The sequence below is a fragment of the Desmodus rotundus genome, chromosome 10 (genome assembly GCF_022682495.2).
Source record: "Desmodus rotundus isolate HL8 chromosome 10, HLdesRot8A.1, whole genome shotgun sequence".
In the NCBI taxonomy this organism is placed as follows: domain Eukaryota; kingdom Metazoa; phylum Chordata; class Mammalia; order Chiroptera; family Phyllostomidae; genus Desmodus; species Desmodus rotundus.
The window spans coordinates 72,269,333-72,285,031 of record NC_071396.1 but is presented as its reverse complement, the minus strand read 5'-3'; the positions used below and the strand labels follow the sequence as shown (position 1 = coordinate 72,285,031).

Below are 15,699 nucleotides of genomic sequence, written 5' to 3'. Positions count from 1 at the left end.
TAAGAATGTTCACAAATACTTTTGTAACATGTTTGTAATTATTTTGGATCATATAATTTCAGATGCAATATATGGAAAGAAGGAATCTAACCAGCATCTCTCAGAGGATGGTAAACCATAAATTGTTACTGAAGCATGTATTGGCCCTGCTAATACAGCATTCTTAAATGTCAGACTCTTGACAATTGTCAAGAATATTCAGGGTTCACCTAGTCCAAGTATCTAAATATAACAATCCCTAGTAGAGTTCTTTTAGCCGAGGACCATGACTAGGCCAGAACTACTCACAGGGAATGATTCAAGCCATACTCATAGACAAAAAAATACATACAAATACAAATAATAAGCAGTGAGGTTCCAAAATTGATTTTCAGTCCCTCTGAATACACTGGAAAGCACACGTAGCTAGTATGACTAAGAGCACAACCTCAGTGGGTTCCTCTGGGACCATCTTCCTGTTTGGCCCCAGATCTGATGAACACATCTGTGCTGTGCTGCCCTAGGACTGCTGCTACTTCCTGTCAGTATGATCGGCCTTTGTATATGAAATTACCCAAAGTTATTCTTTACCTATTGATTTTTACTGAAGCTTTGTTTCATTCTAATATGCTTTGCAAAATGCTTGCAGCCTGTTTTACTTGTTAACTTTTGGAATGGCTTTTATCCGCCTACTGGTCTAGGCAGCTCTAACATGAACTTCCTATGCAGAAGCCTCACTCTGGTAGCTGCACTGTCTCTCAGGTGCTGGGGCTGAGAGGAAAGTTTCATCTGTTCCCTTGTCAGGAAGATTCCCCACGGCATTGTGCCCTTGGCACTTCCTACGTTAAGGTGCCAGTCACTGCTGTGTACATTATATTTTCTATACTCAGATTTCTCAGCTTTCTCCTCAGTGTGATATATTTGATGTTGTTAACAAAAATTGTGGTATTTTAAAGGTATTACTAAGAAATCCAGCTTTTAGACACCACTCTCCAGCTTTTCCAGCAAAAGAGACATGGTTCAACCTTGTAGTTTCACCGTACCTCACCTTGGAACCCTATACAGTTTCCCCAGTCTCTAAGCCCCATCTTACCAGAAGCCACATCTAACCAGGATGGGCTTATTTTAAATTGGTCTCAGAAAAATATCTGAACTTTAATTCAATTGTATTCTAAATACTGAGCCTGTAAAACTAAGTCTTTGTAATTTATTAATGCTTTCTATGCCATGATAAACATCCCAGTTCTCCAAAGTGGATTTTGGATTCTTGTCTTTAAAAATTCTGTATTGGTTAATATCTGTATAATTACATCTGCCATTGCTCATTTCTGTCAACTTAAGAGGTTTTCAGGTTGCTTAATAATGAGGCACATTTTGCTCCATGTATTTGCTTTTTTTGACCAGAAATTCAAAGAACAGAATTTTATTGCTACAGGGTAAAATGCCTGGGTAGGGGCACTATTGTTGCATGATTTAAGTGTAGAGATGGGAAAGGGCATTTATCTTAAAAGCCCAGAGTCAAAAAGCTTTGTTATCTCAATTCCATATGACACTGAAAATCTCCAAGCCTCTAACAAAATTTTATGGCATCCATGGTACTCTGTGAGTTGCAGAAACATCTATATATGTGTTTTTAAACAACTTCACACTCCAGATGGAGGGATTTTGGCAAGAATGCTACCAGTTCAGAATTTAACATGTTATAGTAGCACTGTACTAACAAAAAAGAACACTTCTTGTGATGTGATTTTGATCTTGTCTTTCTACAAACTTTCTTTTATTTTTATTTTTTAATTGTTTTATTATTGTTCAAGTACAGTTGTCTGCATTTACCCCTCACCACCTCCCCCACAACCCCAGCCTTTGTGACAATGCCAATGAACAACCCTCGGGTTCTCTGCTTCCAGTGTCTAAATGGAGATGTTAATAAGCCTGGCTCATCTTCTGCATGGTGATGTGTTGTCAATAAATGCATGTGGAAATACTTGGGAAAAATATAAATTGATATTATGGCATCAGCATTACTTCAACTCATTCAAAATAAGTTGTCAACTTGGTCAGGGTATGTGTTAAGCCAGTATGTGTATGCTAGGTGATAGCTGAGGACCAACACTGGAATTACCTCCCATCTACCCCCTGTCAGGCTTTGGTCCTTCCTTAAGAACAGAGACTGTTGGAACTAACCTCAAAATGCACCCTTACTATCTATCACAGAAAGTTCTAAATAGGCCTGAAATACAACGTAGGTGTTTGTTGTTATAAACATCTTCCTTGTTAGACCAGAGATGAAAGAGATTCTAGCAACCATCTACCTTAACTAACCACCTCATTTTGCAGATGAGGATATCTAGGCTTATGGAGTAAAGCAACAGGCCCAAACCTATATGGCTGCTTAGTGGCACAGCTAGAAGTAGGATCCAAGTACCTGGATTCCCAGTCCAGAGCTTTTGCCACTGTACCTCATTGTCTCTCTCTTCCATTGTCCCTCCATCATTTTAAAATAGGTAACAAGAGGCAATTAATTAAATAATTAATTAATTTAACAAATATTCATTGAGTGTTTCATTGGGCCAGGAGTAATAAAGGCACTGGACATATAATAAATAAAACAGACAAAATTTGCTGCCTTCATGTAGTTTATCTTCTACAGTGAGAGACAGTGAAACAGTTCCTAAGGAAAAATGATAAAGCAGGGAAAGAAAGTATGGGGGGAGGAAATACAATTTCTAATGAGGTAACCAGGGAAGGTGACTTTTAAGCAAAGACCTGAAGGAAGTGAGAAAATTAGCCATGCAAATGTATAGGGATGAGCATTCCAGAGAGAGAGAAGAGCAACAGTTAAAGTCCTAAGGCAGTAGCTCCTGGGGTGAGCAAGGAACAGGAAGGAGACAGGTGTGAGCGAATGGTGAGGGAGATGACGAAATCCAAGAGGCTCAGCAGGAGAAAAGTTTATGGAGAGCTTTGTAGTCGTGGTAAGGACAGCAACGGCCTCAGATAGGAAGCCCAGAGAACTAATGCGGCCAGGTTTTCATTTTAACAGAATTACTGTAGTAATGTGCTTAGGAAGAGAACAAGAACAGGAACAGAAAGCATTTTTGTAATAATCCAGGGGAGAAATGATGGTAGTTTGGGCCTGGGGATAGAGTCAGGGGTGGCAGAGTGGAAAGAATTTGCTGATGAACCAGATGTGAGGGATGAACGAGATGTGAGGAATAAAAAAATGAGGTTTCACCTTGAACAACTGGAGGTACAGAGTTGCCATTAGCTGAGATAAGGAAGAATAGCAGACAGTGGTTTGGAAAGGAGGGAGTGAATATCAGGAGCTTTCTTCTTGACATAACTTTGAGGAGCTCATTCAATATCTGTGAGGATGTGTAAACTAGCTGATTGGGTATATAGATTGAAATCCAGAGAACAGAGTATAGCTGAAGATACAAATTTAGGAGTTAGGCAAACAGAAGGTATTTAAAGCCATGCAACTGGATCAGACCAGCTAGATACTGTAAGGATTTATAGAGAAGAGTCTCGATTATTAGACCTGGGGTTCTCCACCATGTAAATGTCATGATAATGTGATAGAGAAGAATATGAGGGAGCTCACAACCCAGCAAAATGCTCATGAGCCATTCTCTCTGAATTCCTATCTTCCTTCTATACATCCTTTTGTGTTTAAATTCTTCTTCCCTTTTATTAGCTTAATTTTACTTAAAATTATATTACCCAATTTGATTATTTATTTTATTCATCGATATTTACTTCAAAGAACTTATATTTCCAAAAACCCAAATCCCCTCCCACTCTCTGAAAAAAAAAAAAAGATTTGCTGACATTAATTGCACTAAAAGAATACGCCACAAGACATCATTTTTAAAGTATACAGCTAGCTTTCCTGGGTGGCTGTTTGAAAAGGGAAATGATCACTTGTGTATATAGCTTATGTGTGTATGTATAAGCAGCTAATATTTATTAAGTGCTTTCTAGGTGCTAATCATTCTGTTAAGCATGCCATGTATACACATTATCACAATATCCTCACAATAATCCATGTAATTACATTGTAATTGAATTGTAGTTACAATTACATTGTAATTCAAATTCAATGTAATTTGAATTACATTGTAATACAAATACAATGTAATTGTATTACATTACAATACAAATGTAAGTGTATTATTACTTACATTTCAGAGTTAGGGAAAAGGAGGCTTTTGGGTTCAACAACTTGCCAAACTAACTGGAACTGAACCTACACAGTCTGACTCCAGAGCCCCTACTCTTTAAACTTTTGCCTAGAGTTTGCAGTCCAGGAGATGGCTTGAACCCATACAGCTGTTTTGTTTGGGCTGCATGATGTTTTTAGAAAACAAAGTGTACTTTGAATGCCTTTAGAAGGCGTGATCATTACAACACAGTCCATACCGGCTTCATCCTTCCCTCTTTATCATGTAATTTTCTCACCGCACCAAGTGCATTTGAGTTGAAATTTGCTCTACTATACTTCTTCCTTCAATCTTTAACAGGCTCGGCATAAATCTAGGGTCCAAAAAACACATTTTATTTCTACACGTGCACACATACCACCACCACTGTGACCATTAACACCACCAGCACGGCTGTCAGGAAAAATAAAACAAAATAAGTCTGTGCTTCCTTTCCACCACTTTTCCCACTGGTGGTCATTCATAATGCCTAAGGTTCTCTCCTAGGCTTACCTCCCAAACCTAATTCAAGTCCAATTTCTACAATGTAGGGCCAACTTGGTTTTTGCCTAGACGCATAGGCCTACACCCTGAGCATGTTCTATAACAGCAGGGACCCACCCTCCAAGAAATGCATCATCTCATCACTTGTTTGATGTTGTCCTATCTCTTATCTCCAAGCAGTAGCCTATGACACTCACACATGTTCTTAGTGCAAGTGAATTTAAATAATTTTTATTTTGAAATGGCAAAGCATCTGCTGATAAGCGTTGCCTTATGAACTCATTATTAATTGCACATCCACTATACATTCAACACATACGAATATTTTCTTAAATTACCTGTGTCAGGAAGCTAACATTTTCCTTTGACTTTCTGGCTTTTGAGTAGTAGGAAGGGTTCTGTGGTTGTGTCTGTGTTTTGGATTTGGAGGGCCAAATCTGACTTCTGTATGTAACCACTTTTTTGTTTCTTTAAAGAAAGTAGGAAAACACTTTAACAAAAGCTAGATTAAAATCCTGTTTGCTCTTTAGAAAATGGTAAAAAAAAATGTTATTTATTTGTGAACCTAAACTCTTGGGAACAGTATCGTAGCAAGGTATTAAAGCCAGTTTTTCCAGAAGCTACTCTTTGTGTTGCAAGTTCCAACAGAGCAGAAATAAAGGCAGGCTCTGAGCGCTAAATTGGGCCAGCTGCATTACCCATCGAGTGTCCTGAGGTTTGCACCTGGGACAGTGAAAGAGCACACAGTTATTAACCTCCTACGAGTTATTTTTTCTTTTAGCAGAGGAACGGTTGGATTTCTCTTCCTTTTATACATTTAAATACAAGAGATAATTTTCGCCTTAAATCCAAAGAGTCACCTTCTATATGTTTAATAATTCAATTCACTAATTAAGAACACTAGGACTCCTTCTTACTTAGAACATATTAAATACTTTAAACATGTAACAAATAACCAAAACACTCTGCCAAGTTTACACACACATTAATAAATATAATACACAAAGTAATTCTAGTAACAAATAGCTATTCCTATTGTCCCCATTTCATACGTTCACACATGAGGAAACTCAGAGAACCAAGTGACTTTCCCAAGATCACATAGCTGCAGGTGATAATGGAGCAGGGACTCAACTCATGGCTTATTATTCCAAGTCCTACATTCTTCCAGTGAGTTGGCTGTCCCTTTCCTTCCCCCGCCTTTGGCTGCTCTCCTAGTGGTGATAGACTCATTACTCTATCTGGCTGTGCATTGTCTCACCAATCACGGCCAACAATCTGCATTGGAAATGGGTTAGGAGAATAGAAAATGCTCTACTTGTCATCATCTGACAACTGTCTCTTAGTCAGTATAGAGATAGAAAAAGCTCCAGCAGTTTGTTTCTGAACTGGTAGACCAGTTTCCCCATGGAAAAATAGCTCTGCAGAGTGTTGCACAGAGAGGTTTTATGACCATATTTCTTTTTCTTGCAGGATCTTCAGTGTAATAATCACCATGATTATCCTAGAAAAGGACATAATATAAAGTGCTTTTCCAGTGCATTTCATCTCAGGACCCATTTAATAGAGTTATTGGGTAGATTTGTGTACTGTGGATGCTCTTGGGGAGCCACTGTGAGTCCCTGAAACTTTACAGATTCTGGAAAATTCATCCTAGGAACCATCTCTTACAGCTTGAGAACACACGATTTGGGATAGTCAGTAGTAAACTTACAGAGTTCCCTCCCAAAATTTGGTATAGAACAAAAATATAGATTCAGAAACAGCTTGAACAGATTTATGAATGGTATATTTATATCTGAGCAAGGGAAACTATCAATGGTACAACCTCACATCCCCGGCAGATGTCACAGAGGTCACTTAGCCCATTTCCAACCTGCCCCTCTCTGAGGTTGTGTGGCCCAAGCCTGACCCAGGATGACAGCTCCTGTGTTATTAACTCAAATTTACTTCAGGGTTGGCACCCAGCACTGTATTTGTTCTTGCTAGCGATAATGAGATGAACTCAGGGATTAAAATTAATTGTGTTTAAATTTAGACTTAACTATATTTAGAATGGCTCTCTAAAACTCAATATATTCTTTTGAACTAATACTTATTTCTTCCCTGTTTTACTTCAGTGATGAGCAAAATTAGAAAGTAATACAAGAAATATTGTATAAAATTTTATTCTTATCCTAGAATAAATTCATAGACAATATATAACTTACACAAATACAATCCTCATAATCTTTACGTATGTATAAGATTACATATACACATACATAGTCTTTAAAATATACACTATCCTAATGGTACTATAAAAAAGGAATAATTTATAATAGAATGACATGAATTTTAACATATAAATGCTCAGGCTTTGCAGTATTTCAGGATATGAAGAATTCCTAACTCGCATCCACTAAATAATAATAGTAGCTTCACCTTTATTGTGACAACTCAAAACATATCCTCTCCTTTCAAAAATTCCTTTGAAGCCTCCATTTTCCAGCCATTTAGAATCAGCATGTTAAAGAAATTTAAGAAGGAAGCACTATATTTCGATTACTTCCTTAAAAGATCACTTTAGCTTTGTGTGGAGAATGAACCAGAGGGACAAGAGTGGAAACACTCGGAGACAAACTCGGAGGCCATGCAATGATATGAGCAAAATATACTACTTTCATGCTACTGGTAACCAAATCTCTAGTCAGTTTGTTCTCTATATCCAGAAGCCTATTGAACATCTCTATTTGAATATGCTGATAATATGTGAAATACTTCAATCCTCAAATTAAATTTTAGAATCTCCCTCATTCTAATACAATAAACTAGCATCTCTAATTTTATCACTGTATCAATATTACATATCTTTTCTGCAGCATCTCTTAAAATTTTGCCTCGTTTTATATCCAATCCCAGCCTTGTTCTTCCATCTGGGCTTTAGTTGAACCTCTACTTTGTATTTCCAGTCACAATCCACTTGATGAACAGCTTCTGGAGCAATTTCTCTCAAATGCCACCCTCTATACTCATTCACACCTTATAAAGACTATCTTACTCTGGCGTTGCAAGATTGACCATAGCCTCCACATGGCATGCATGGCATGGCTGTGGAACACACAATGGGGAAAACTTACTGCCATAGTGTCCAAACCATGTAAGTGTAACTATAAGCTATATCTTCCCCATTCCTTCACTCTATCTCCTACTATCTTTTGCAATTTCTTACAGAATCTTACTACTGAGACCTAAACATCTGCCACCATGCCCAGCCCTCTTTAAAAGCAAGAACATTTGGTTCTTCCCTCTTAAATTATACACTTACGTGCACGCACGCACACAAATAGCTGATGAACGGGAGATCCGCTGTGTTTGATAAATTCATTTTAAATATTACAAGAAAGTTACAAATTATTATATAAGACTTTGTCTTTTCTGTGGATTTAAATTTTCCATGACCTCCCAAATCACATGGTCACAGTGGCACAGCAGTTTACATTTTTGGTAGAGGAGCAATAGAGTGCGTCCATGAAGCGCTGATTCTAAAGCCGTATTGTTTGGGTTCAATTACCAGAAACAACATTTACTATCTATATGAATTAGGCAAGTAATCAAACTCTATGTGTCTTAGTTTCCTAACCTGTAAAATGATCAGTAATAGTAACTACTTTAAGATTGTTCTGAGGGGTGAATCAGTTGTTTCATATAAAACACTTTGAATGGCAGTTGACACATAGTAAGAATTTCTCGAGCATTTCCTGTTGTTAATGCAGTAAAGGTTACCCTTAAAATTCTTATAAATATATGTATACGGATATAAAATTATTTTATTAAATTAAGAATCCCTTTTGCAATAAAGATATGAGGCTTAGCAGTTCCTTATAATACTTATAATACCACTAGAAAATTTTTTTGACAAATTAGGAATAGTTCATAGGGTCTAGAACAAAGAGAAGGTACAATAGTAAGTTCATTACTTCTTATGGAATATTTGTGGTACATTTTAAAATAAAGATGTTTATTTATTTATTTTTAGACAGAGGGGAAGGGAGAGAGAAAGATAGGGAGAGAAGCATGGATGTGTGAGAGAAACATTGATTGGTTACCTCTCATACATGCCCCAAACTGGGGCTGGACCACAACCCAGGCATATGCCCTGACCTGAAATTGAACCAGTGACCTTCACTTTGCGGGATGACATTCAACCCACTAAGCCATGCTGGTCAGGACAAATATTTGTGACACTTTTAAATGGTTATGAAATAAGCCAAATTAAATCTTTTTTTTTAAACTTGAGCTCTCAATGGTATGCTACCTAGGAAATCCTATTTTCTTTTATTGATAGAAATTTGAGGCCACCGTAGGAACTTTAATTTTCATTGAAATCACCAAGAAATTGCAGTGCTAAGTTTCCTTTTCTTTTTTTAGATCAGAAATTAAGATTGAGAAAAAACAAGTTTTTACCATTATCCTGTTATTAAAAGCATATTTTAGTAAATGGTTTCAACAAAACACACAGATTTTTTTTTTTCAAAAAGTATTTTGGTCAAAACCCTAGAATGGTAAATACATAGAAGATTCCAGAAATAGGTTCTTTATATAGTAACACATTAGTATTTCAATTATATATAACAAAACCAAACTCTATATGGATTGATACTTTTCTTCATTCTTTAAGACTACATGAACAGTAAAATGACAACAAACTCACAATTATCAACAACCAAACCTAAAAAACAAAAACAAAAACAAACAAAACAAACAACTAGAACAGGAACAGAATCACAAAAATGGAAATCATATGGAGGTTATCATCAGGGAGGGGCAGGGTGGAATGAGGGAAAAGGTACAGGGAATAAGTAGTATAAATGCTAGGTACAAAATAGACAGGAGAAGGTTAAGAACAGTATATGAAATGTAGAAGCCAAAGAACTTATATGTATGACCCATGGACATGAACTAAGAGGGGTGGTGCGGGTGGGGGATGTACAGGACAGAGGGAAATAAAGGGGGGGGGATGGGACAACTATAGCATAATCAATAAAATATATTTTTAAAAGGCTTCATTGTAATTAGAAAAAAGGAACAAAGGGAAGAGACATTATCAAATGTTTCCCAGATTCCTTTCAATGAAGTGGAAGATGAAGCCATCATATAACCTTCCTGTCCAAGAACATCTTGTAGCACATCTTGTAATTCCCAAGTTACAGCAGAGAGAAGATTTGAATTCACATTTTCAACAGCCAGGCCACAAAAAACAAACCTGACTAGTTCTTTTAACTACTTGTTCCATAATTTGTCTTAACCTCTCCACTCAGGTGTCTAGTCTACTGAACAACAGTGCCTCATTGTTTCCCCCAGCCTCTGGTGAGGTCCGGGACACTTCCTAGAGATAACGGCCACTTTGACGAACCCAAGGAGTGGTAGGATACTGGTCCCAGTTCCATCTCGAAAGTATCCCAGCGGAGGCAGGATTGTTTAATCAGTCACACTGCTTCCTGACTCCTTTCCCCAGTCTCCAGGGTGGATGCCAACCAAGTGGTTTTAGGTGATACGGACATCAGCAGTGAGAGGTTTGTGCTCTACAAAGTCAGGATGGTAAATTTCTGCTTGTAAATTCCCTGGTTTCCAAGAATAGTGTGGCAAATTTCCCCCAAAACAGAGCTACCCTCAGGGCAGACTCATTCACACATCCAGTGGCTGACCTCTGCCCCACAGGGGATTTTCTCCTTCTATATACTCCTACAGCAAGTGCTTTCACGTTGCACATATTGGCCCTTATTAAAACCTGCCTTGTGACTTGTGTCTTCAGCATGACCATCTCTTATTTGGATCAGCTGGCCCTCTGAAAGAGGAAAGAACTGAAAAAGCAAAGCTGGCTGTTCTAGATGGAGGCATTATAAATCTATATGCATTTATATAAATATATATAAAATCTCTAAACTGAAGATCGCTATAACCCTCATGTGTAATGGGCCACACTGACTGCCATAAGACTTGCTTTTCTGTACTGTCAGACAAGCCCACATCATCAAGGTGAATCAATTTCTATGCACATTACTTCCTCCTTTCTAAATGTAATGGGGTTGGGAAAGGGATTTGAGGGGGTGCCCATAGTTTTACTGGGAATCTTCTTTTTATGCTGAAAACTCTGTCCTAACTTGACTCCCACAAGGTCCAACCCTCTTTCCTAAATGAGGTGCCTGAAGAAGTCTCTGCTCTCTGCTTCTTGACTCCTTTCCCCAGTCTCCAGGGTAGATGCTGACCATGCAGTTTTCACATCTTATTGGCCCCAGTGGAGCCCTCCCATGGGAGGATCCACAGCAATCTTCCAAAGTCACCAAGTACCTTTGAGAGCACTTGCAGAATTTTCCCATCACTTACAATTAGGAGCTCAGTGCCTTCTGGGGGTGATGCAATTAGAAGCATGGGCCTCATATCTAATGTTTACATCGGTAAACACAAATGGACAGGGCCTTGGCCTCTCCTCAGATCTTCAGTCCTCCTCCATCTGTCCTTGATCCTAACCTCTCCCTGGTCCAAATCTATGACTCGTGATAGGAAAAGAAAAGGCACTCCCTTTTCTTCCACCACTCCCAACTGGCCCCTTTGCCTGGCACTGATGTGGAGAACAAGATGGAAGGGGTGGAAGCCAGGAGCAGGAACAGGAGACAGAGCAGAGCACCTGTTGGAATTGGAGCTGCCAGACCTCTTTGGAACCTCCTCAATGCTCCCAGAACCTTCTGACACTTCTCCCTATGAGGAAGCCCATTATTGCAGCCTATAGTTCAGCCTTACTGCAATCATGTGCAATTATGTGCCTGACAACTCAACACTCCACAAGGTTAATGTTCCCCCCATAGCTCTAACCGAACAACTAGACAGACAACCTCTAACACCCCTCTCAAGCTAATATAGGTCATGTTCCAAAGAGAGGTTCCTGGTCTGTGCCTGCTGGTTCCTGAGCTGGCAGGGTAACCCAACAAGTCCCCAACTCCCACTGCAAAGTTGGCCAAATTTCATAAGGAAAACTTTCTAAAGAATGGCTGCCTATGAAATTCCAAAATGAAGCATTGGCCAACACTACTCACAATCATCCTGGATTTCCCAGGGGCTGCTTTTCCTGCCTCCTTGACTTCCAGAATAGGGTTGAATGCTTAACTTTCTCTCTTCCCCTTTCCAGACCTTCTACCCTGAGTTGGTGATGTTTGGTGGGGTCTGTTCCTTCCTGGAGATGCCTTGAGTCAGGCAATTTTGAGGTCTTAGAGGAAGGATGAATAAGTAGAAATGACCATGATGACTCTCCAGAGGCTGGTGATATGACATGGCAAATGTAGAACTGGCTTCAGTACAACAAATGCTCACTGAGCACCTCCTGATGCTGAGATTTGCTATAAACTGAGCAGTGAATGGAGGAGGCAATGAGAACACTGGGATGATCAACATGGGCCCTGGTCTGGGGGACGTGCCTACGGGAATGGGTATCGGAAAGCGTGTAGTCAAACACGATGAATGTAAGGCAGAAAGTGATGGGAGATGGCATGAAAAAATGTGACCTTACTAAAAGGCATATGCAGTTTGTGCAAAGGAGAGCTTTCTGAAAGAGATTGCGATTGAGCAAAGTTCAGGAAGTATCTTTGTAAATTGGAAGGAGAATCTAACTTAAAAGGGTGAAAGGATAAGGGTCCAGAAGGGAGGTCTAATATGCTCTTATTTAAAATACCAACCCTCTGTTACTTCTCTTTATGGCCAATGTCTTTCAACTGTCCTGACCCTTTAGAACAATCCCCAGCCAGATGCAATCATTGAAACTGTTTCCATAGATGCAGAGCAGGATGACAACTGGGTGGGGGGGGCAGTAGTTTAGCGGGTGGAAGGACTGAGGAAAAAAAAGAAAGAAAAAGAAACTTCTTCATTATCACTGGTTGAGAACTTGGCAAGATTTGAAGGGCTTTTATTTTTATTGTTGAATATTTTTGTTCCCCATAAAGACACATGATTTTCACCCCCCCCCAAAAAAACCTGTCTCGTATTAATGCCTACCTGTTTAGTATCTTGTCAGAGAAATTGTAAACTCCTTTCACATCGGGGAATATTTCTTATAAATTTCTTTGGAGCCCAACATTTGCACACATTAAATCAATATTGAATGAGCGAATAAAATTATGGGGGTTTAAATAGCACAGAACCATTCCCTCCATCCCTGAAAAATAATAGAAATACCTTTATATGTTGGTTTCTGGCAAATAAAACCACTCTGAATGGTTTTACTTAATTTATGCAGTATTTAGTGCCTTCCCTTCAAGGGGAGGGATGCAACGGAAGGTTCAAGTAGAGTCCAGGTCATGGAGACACTCGTAAACCATACTAAAAAGCAGGGTCTTATCTTTTACAGGTCAGAAAATCACCGAAGCATTTTGTACATGATATAAAATGGTCAGTTTTCTTTAGATAGATCGAACACTTCGATGACAATGTGAAAGATGGATTTGAAGGGCAGAACTGGAAACAGGATTAATTGCAAGACACCAAGAGAAAAATGATGAGGACCTCAACTAGAACAATAGTCTAAAGGTTATAAAAATGGGAACAGGTGTAAGATATGAAATAGGTACAATTTGGTGACTGATTGTTGAGGGGTCAAAATTCAAGAATGGCCCTCGGGCTTCTAACTTAGATAATTAAGTGATAATGGAAAATACGATTGGCTTCCCTTCTAATAAGAACCCTAGACTTTTCTAATCCTTCGTTCTTAATACTCATCAGACTTGAAATGCTATATTTGTCTTTTCTGCTAGCCCATGAGCTGCAGGATGTCCTGGACCACACTGGGTATTCACCACTGTCTCTATCACCTGCTGCAGGCTCCAGCACATGCTGGATACTTCATAAATACTCCTTGAATTAAAATTGGCGTATTGACTTGATGTGATTCCTGTATATCTAGGAAGAAGATAGTCTGGGGGAGGCCTCTTTATCCTTTCCTATCTTTGAGCCTACTCAAGTCACCTTCAGGAGTAAAAAACACATTGTTTTCACTATTATTCCTCCAGAAATAAAATTCCACAGTCTCTAATTTAATGTTTCCATGTTTAAGCTGACCTCACTGTCAAAAAAGTCCTCCTACAATATGGAGCATAATCATTGTGTTTCCATTTAAATCATAATTATATTTCATGAAGTAAATAGGTTAGCTTTTTTTTTAAGCTATCTCTTCACAGGAATCAAGAAAGATTTGAAAGGAGACATACCTCCACAAAGAAATAAAATGAAAGCCTGTACTCAAGTACCAAGCTGTTGGCTGCATATGCAAAAGTTTATTTTCCTTAAGAATGAATTCATGAAAGACAGTGGCATGGTCTTTGAAATCTTAACAATTTTCATTTAATCTTCTTTTTTCCTTTTTTGTGAGGTTAAGCATTAAACACTGATCCGATATATATCTATCAACATTATGTGCTTAATATACAGATCCTTAATAACTCTGCTTTCTAATGATTAATTGAATTTTTACCAGTCACAGTCCTAACAGGAAACAGGTGGAACACTTGAAATAGGCTAATTTGAGAAGAGTTTACAAAAGGATTAAGTATAAAGTCCATGCTATTGGGCAGCCACTGTACACAGGAGAGACCCCCAGGGCCGATAGCCTGACTAATCATCCCTATGCCAGAATGAGTCAGGGAGGCGCTGGTTACTCGAATCTTGAGGGAGAGGATCAAATAGAAAAGAAACCCTTGAAAGGACCAGAGACTTCTGTTGAGAAGCATTGAGTCAAACTCACAGGAAATGAAACCAGTCAGCACTCTCCTTCTTCCCTTTGATCTTTTCCCAGAGCTCCCCACTGGCCAAACCCATCTGAAGACAAAGGGAACAGGAGCCCTACAGGTCAGCCTTCTAGAGTGGAGAACTGGGTGGAGAAAGATGAAAAGTGGGTCTAGAAGGGAGAATAGAAAATACTAGCTCAGTTACACATTTAAGGGGTTTCTGCCTAGAAAAAACTACTTTTGTCCATTGTTTAGTGTCCAAAATGTTTCCATCACTGTCACAGAGGAGAAATTTTTCCTGGGTTTACATTTATTGATCATTTAAGTTCTCCAACAAATTTATTTTTGAGGGAAACAAATGGACTTTGAGGAGAAAAAACATGGAGCAAAGAGGTATGGAATAGAAAATAAACACAAATGTAGGCTGTTTTTCTAATTGTTTTATAACCACAGCAAATGAGCACAGAGAATGCCCTATACCAAACAACACAATAAAGGTTCGAGATCAAGGTGTTCCTTTAGGCAAGACTGGAGATTCAGTCTCTGGTATTTGGAATTTAGGCTGCAATCCTTATTTTTGGATGGATCACAGCCCATGCTTTCGACCAGATTGAACAGAAGAATGGCCACTTGGCCCAGGTACAAGTAGATGAAGTGTTTGGTTTCATGTGTCACATAACTACCAAAGTTCCTTCCAACAACGCAGCGCCTGGTGGGGTTGTACTTCTTGTCAAACTTTTTCTTAATATGGGCCATAATATCCTTCTCCATATTATATTATATATCTCCAACGCCTGAGTAGCACGTTCCACAGAGTCCTGTTGCATTTCCTCGACATACTGGCATTTTTGATCACCGCCTTTCAGTTGCACATTGTCCCAGTGGAGGAGGGGCTGGCCAGTGGCAACATCTCCTGCAGGAAGGGCTGGAGGGGGCCACACCCAGCGGGAGAAGCCCTTGCTACCAAAGCTGTGCACACCTCCTAGGTTTACATTTAAATTTCTAAGTATACAGCTACCAACAAACCCCACGTTCCTCTAGCATAGCAGCAAAAAATCTGAAGGATGAGTGCAATTCTAGAACACTGGGGAAACAAGTACAGAAAAAGTACAAAGTGAAATACCACGTAAAACTACAAATTAATATTTTAGAATTCTATCAGAAAAATTATTTAGAATTCTTTAAAGTCTTTAGAATTTACAGATGGCTTCATGATTTGTGTCACGTACACAAATGCACACATTAGGGCCTTTGGCAACAAAGTAATA

The 15,699-nt window shown here is 38.9% G+C and overlaps 1 pseudogene; it reads right to left on the bottom strand.

Annotated features, from left to right (window-relative positions):
- Positions 1-14,905: 14,905 nt before the first annotated feature.
- On the bottom strand, positions 14,906-15,305 carry LOC112323014 (dynein light chain 1, cytoplasmic-like; annotated as a pseudogene).
- Positions 15,306-15,699: the final 394 nt, after the last annotated feature.